We start from the raw sequence: 5929 nt of genomic DNA, 5'->3' as shown, positions 1-5929 counted from the left end.
CCAATAAAGTTCTTTAATAACAAGGGGAGAGGAAATCTTTAATAATTTCCATTTAGGAAAAGCAAGCTCGTTTTAAATTTTCTAAAGATCCAGGTTGATGTTGAACTTCTCATCTGTGGAACCAAGAGCTAATCCATCATAGAATGATATCTGTCAACTACTAAGAGGAAAGAAGTGTAACCATGGACCTGGTGAGCAGTCAAAATGCCATTTAAGTAGCAGAATTAAAGAAAAATATTTGTAAATGTATAAAGATGCCAAGTATTCAGCATCCTAGTACTCTCCAGAAAGGGAATTCTGGAATTGAGAGCATAATTAACAACACACTGGTTTGAAGAGCTGTGAGAGGGAATTAGATGAGAAGTGGTCCAGGTGAGGCCTAATCAGGGAATGGAGGTAGAAAGAATGAGACAATGTCAGTAATCGGAGTCCTTTGCTCAGACGTGCTCAGGAAAGGGGAGAAAGCAGTGGGACATCTTGCTGAAGACTTTTGGAATTAAAATTAATATTAATAGAAAAATAATGGACTTAATTACATCCACAATGAACAAAGAGTGAACCCTGGGTAGACTAAATACTAAATAGAAAAGTAGACATCCAAAATTAATAAGTAGTTCTAGTTATAAATAAGCTTCCAATCCAAAGTAGAGAAGAAAAAAGACCAAGTTAAAGTACTCACTAAAAGGTAAAATGAAAAAAGTGGAAACAAACATATCATGATGTATGTTGTGGTATTTAATACAGTTGATTTATAGCTGCATAACAAATAAAATGCTATGATATCTAATAACATGTCTGATACACAGGAATTTGGGAGTATTGAGCAGAGTAGTTATTGTTCAGAATCATTTCACAGGGTCAGGATACTGGAAGCAGCTACAATCTTTTTAAAGCCTGAGTGGGGGCGGTGGATTGGATTTTAGGATGCATGCTGTCAGGAGGCTTCAGGTCTTCACCTAACGTTTTCAGACACACTCCCATGTCTTGAAGTCTGCGCTTCCTCCCTGATGGAAGATGAGCTAATCTTACCACCAGAATATTTCTTTCATTTGTGTAGGGGTAAATTTTGATACAAGGTACTCTTAGGAATCTTAAAAGTTGAGCAGATGCTAGAACTTAATTGAGTTTCAAAAGACTGAATTTTTTAATAATTGGGTTCCTGCTTCCTAATAAATGATTGCATGCTTCTTTTTATTGTAACATACAATCTGGTATCAAGATTGGGAAGAAGTAGAAACTTAAATAATTCCTCATGCTATGTGTTGGAGATGATCAATATTAATACTATTGAAATGTTCAAATCACTTAGTAAAGTGGAAACATTTATCCTTATATACAATTAAATGTCTGTACCTAGCCAACTAAACACAAGTAAACGTCTTTCTGGTATTTTGCGCTTGTAGCCAAGATCCATCTGACATCAGCAATGATATTCCATATTGTAAGTTCTTTTCTGAATCCTGCCTGAACCTCTGACAGGTCTCTGTCAATGTACTGCTGCAAGTATTGTTGTTGGGTGGCCTTTAGAAAAAGTTTACAATATCATTGATATTTTTATATAATTTGGGCATCATGTTAGGTCACTTCTCTTTGGAATTGGGCACAAATATGAATCTCTTCCAGTCAGTTGACCAAGTAGCTATCTTCAGATTTCTTGGTTTGGATGAGTGAGTGCTTTCAGTGCTTCATCAACTGTGGAAGCCTTTCAGCGGGTATTCCATCAATTCCGGGAGCTTTGTTTTTGGCAACACATTCAGTGCAACTTGCACTTCTCCTCCCAGAACATTGAGATACGCTATGCATCATACGCTTGCTCATATGCTACCTCCTGAAATGATGCAATATTGACTCATTCTTTTTGGCAGAGTAACCCTGTGCATTCCTCCTGTCTTCTCTTGATGCTTCCTCCATCATTTAATATTTTATCCATGGAATCTTTCCAGATGGCAATTTGAGGCTTAAAGGTTTTCTTGGCTTCTTTCAGGTAAGATATGTTGAATGTCTTCTTCCTTTTTTGGTTTTTCAATTCTAGGTCTCTGCACCCTACTTGTTCAATCTGTATGCTAAGCAAATCATCAGAGAAGGTGATTATGACGAATAATGTGGCATTGGGATAAGAGAAAGACTTATTCACAAGAACGTCTCCAGCGGGGAACTGCCAGAGATTCAGACTAGATTCAGAAGAGGATGTGGAACAAGAGATATCATTGCTGACAGCAGAGGGATCTTGGCTGAAAACAGAATACCAGAAAGATGTTGTGTTTTATTAACTATGAAAAGACATTAGACTATGTGGATCATAACAAACTATGGATAGTCTTGAGTTCATTGTGAATTCCAGAACACTTATTTGTACTCATATGAAACCTGTATCTGAATTAAGAGGTACTTGTCTGAACAAAGCAAGGGAATAGAGCACATTTAAAATCAGGGAAGGTGTGAATTCTTTCACCATACTTATTCAATCTGTATGCTGAGTAAATAATCAGAGAAGCTGGCTTATATGAAGGAGAATGAGACATCATGATTGGAGGATGGTTTATTAACAACTTTGATTTGTGGACGTCATAACTTTGCTTGCTGAACAAGAGGAGGACTTGAAACACTTGCTGATGAAGATCAAGGATTTCAATGTTCAGTACGGATTACAACTCAAGGTAAAGAAAACCCAAATTCCCACAACTGGACCAATAAGTAACATCATGATAAATGGAGAAAATTTTGAAGCTACCAAGGAGTTAGTCTTGCTCTGATCCACAATCAAGACCCATGGAAGCAGTAGTCAAGAGATGAAATGAAACATTTCATTGGATAAATCTACTGCAGAAGACTTAAATGTTGAAGAGCAAAGAAGTTACCTTAAGGACAAAGGTGCACCTCACCCAAGCCATGGTATTTTCAATTGCCTCATATACATGTGAAAGTTAGACACTAAATAAGGGAGACCAAAGAAGAGCTGATGCATTTGAATTATGGTGCTAGCAAGGAATCTTGAAAGTCCCATGTACTGCCAACAGAGCAAACAGATGTCTGAGAAGACGCACAACCCAAATGGTCCATACAGGCAAGAACGGCAAAGCTTCATCTCATGTACTTGGGACTTGTCTGCAAAGACCAGTCCCTGGAGAAGGACAACATGTTTGGGAAAGTATCAAGGCAGTGAAAAAGAGGAAGGACTTAGACAAGATGAACTGACCGAGTGACTTCAACAATAGTCTCAAACATGAGAACAATTGTGAAGATGTTACAGGACAGGACAGTGCTTTGTTGTATTGAACACAGGATCCAATGGGGTGAAACAGACTGGCATCTAACAACAGCAGCCATGACGTGTTCGAGAGAAAGCTTCTGAGACTCTTCTGCCACTCCCCTGGGGCTCTTCTTTCTTTCTTGTGTTTTTAGTGGCCTTTCTCTTTCTTCCTGTATGATGCCCTGGATGTCCCACATGTTCAGTGCAGCATATCTATTTATCTATTTATGCAATGGTGTCTAAATCCGGGTGGGACAGATTCAAGGCCATATTTAACTCTTGTGAATGTGTTTTACATTTCCTGAGCTTCAACTTGAACTTGCATTAAAGCAGTTGCTGGCCTGTTGTACTGTGAACCTCTTGCCTTTTTATGAGGGATGATATTGAGTTTCTGCATTATCTTTTCCCACAGACATTATATTTGATTCATACATATTCTAGCTGGTAAATTCAACATGCATAAACACAGCCTTCCCCCCAAAGAACCAACCAAACTAACAAACAATACTGTTGCCATTGAGTCTATTTCAACTCAGAGCAGCACTATAAGATCGAGTAAATTACTCCTTAGGGATTCTGAGGCTGAAAATCTTCCTCAGAGCAGCCTGCTTCACCTTTGTCCCCAGAAACAGTTGGGGAGTTCACATTGCTGCGTTTTCCGCAACAACCCAATGCATAACTCACTTTGCCACCACACGTACACTGACATTTATGTTTCTGAGAAAAGGGGTTTGCAATGAATTTGTCACTGGTCTTGCAAAATTTTATTAGGAGATCTCTAGCATCATTTTTGTCACTAACGCTTTGTTTTCCAGCTATCGGTCTTTCTCCTTGTTTCCAACTCTCACTTTCCAATCTCTGGGAATCATCACAGCATTTGATTTACAGTTGGTGTGTGTACTAAGACAGTTTTCAGTTATCCAAAGAAGCTTTACGTATGGACATTAGATATTCTACAGAACAGCTACCCATAACACTCTGGACCCCGATTCTACGCCGGATTAACAAAAGAACCGAGAACAAATTAGGAAAATTGTCCAACTATGGAGGAAACATCCTGATTCAGAGAAAATATATATGAAGATGCTTACAGGGCAGACTATCTGGCATTAAAAGAAGAGATAAACTGAGTTTGAGAACAGCTAACTGCAAGTCAGATTGTATCTGTGGAAAAGGAAATCATGCAAAAATAATGTAAAGGCGAACATTAATAAAAAGTAGAAAGCATTTATAAGGCTAAGGGGACTGAAAAGACCTTGCTCAGCATATAACATTTTTATATCTGAAAGTTCAAAAAGCTAAGGATGCTTTATCATAAGCTAAGCTGAAAACTGTAAATGAAAACTGGATGAGTCATCTAGCTCTCAAAAGCATGTATGCAAGTATTCAACTTGCTAAAGATGATAAAATCCGTTACGCGGATGAAATGAAATGGTGGGAAGCACAAACGATAGAAGTTGGCAGAAATGAACTTTCACGTTGCAAAAGGAAGCCACAGACAAAAGATGGGACTGAGGAGTGTGAAAATAGAAGACTGAGCTGTGCTCCTTGCGCGCTACTCAAGAAGCCAATTAGATCTCAATTCTTGAAGCTGTTGTCAAATTAGAAAAGATAAAGGTGGCAAGCATTTTAAATTCAAATCCTTTTTCTTTTTGTTCATAAACTTTTTCCAATTTAATAATGGTTGAATGCATATCTTGCTTTGGAAACCAAATGGATATGCATTTATGCTAAGCATATTTTGTGTTTAGAAACTACTAAGGAGATAAGAATTCATGCAAATACAACAACGTGCCATTTTGCCTTTATCAAAATAAATCACCATGAACTTTTAAAATCTATATTGAATGAGGAATATGGAAAGTTTCTTGTCTTCTTATAATATGGAAACAGGAGTTTGCTTTTGAAAATTGTCCCAAGTTATAGAAACCACCGTGTTCTACAACATAATTTAATGTGTTTTTTTTAAGTATTCAGCACTGCTCTAAGGTAATTTCTAATTCCTTAGTGTAATTCATGTAATATCCAGAATTAATGACTGTATTTGAAAGTGGTCTCTGGTTTGAGTTTCAACTTTTATACAAGGGACTGAGACCTTTAGAAACTTTTTCCTCATTATCTTTTCTTTTTCCTAAAGTTAAAACTAAAAAAAATGTACCAGCTATGTGTGTACTATTTTATACACACAAATAAAAACAGAATGAATAGTCTAATCTTTGTTTACATTATGGAAACCTTATATGTGAAGTGTATCCATATATTGTTTGGGCATAGAAACCTATAAGGTCATTTTTGAACATTAACATTTGTGCACAGAGCCTCCTAAGCTTGAATCAAGGAAGGAACAAAGGAAAATCCCTTTGCCGGTGTCTGGCCATGTAGCCTTCTCCCCTAACATAGCCATTAAAATCCTCGGCACGAGAAAGGATAAATGTAGAAATATCATATGTTCCTGCTTATCTGTGGAATTTTCTGTAACTCTGATTTAATATTTATAAAGTCATGATGGAATTGTTCATTGTAAGTGGAAAAAGAAGTATGTTTTAGAGTCTAAAAAAGTTCTCTTGTGATCAAATGGAATCCTACTCACAGCGAACCTAGAGAAGAGAGAGGAATTGTTCCAGAGGGTCGCCAAGGCGGTAAGTATGCGTGGTGACATATTGCCATGTCATTCTTCCT

The 5929-nt window shown here is 37.3% G+C and overlaps 1 pseudogene; it reads left to right on the top strand.

Moving 5' to 3' along the window:
• The first annotated feature begins 4187 nt into the window (after positions 1 to 4187).
• Positions 4188 to 4856, top strand: LOC105979336 (annotated as a pseudogene).
• Positions 4857 to 5929: the final 1073 nt, after the last annotated feature.

Source organism: Echinops telfairi, unplaced genomic scaffold, assembly GCF_000313985.2.
Source record: "Echinops telfairi isolate 266 unplaced genomic scaffold, ASM31398v2 ScPeMD7_1;HRSCAF=3_0, whole genome shotgun sequence".
In the NCBI taxonomy this organism is placed as follows: domain Eukaryota; kingdom Metazoa; phylum Chordata; class Mammalia; order Afrosoricida; family Tenrecidae; genus Echinops; species Echinops telfairi.
The sequence above is the reverse complement of the archived record's forward strand: the minus strand, read 5'-3'. Positions and strand labels throughout refer to the sequence as shown.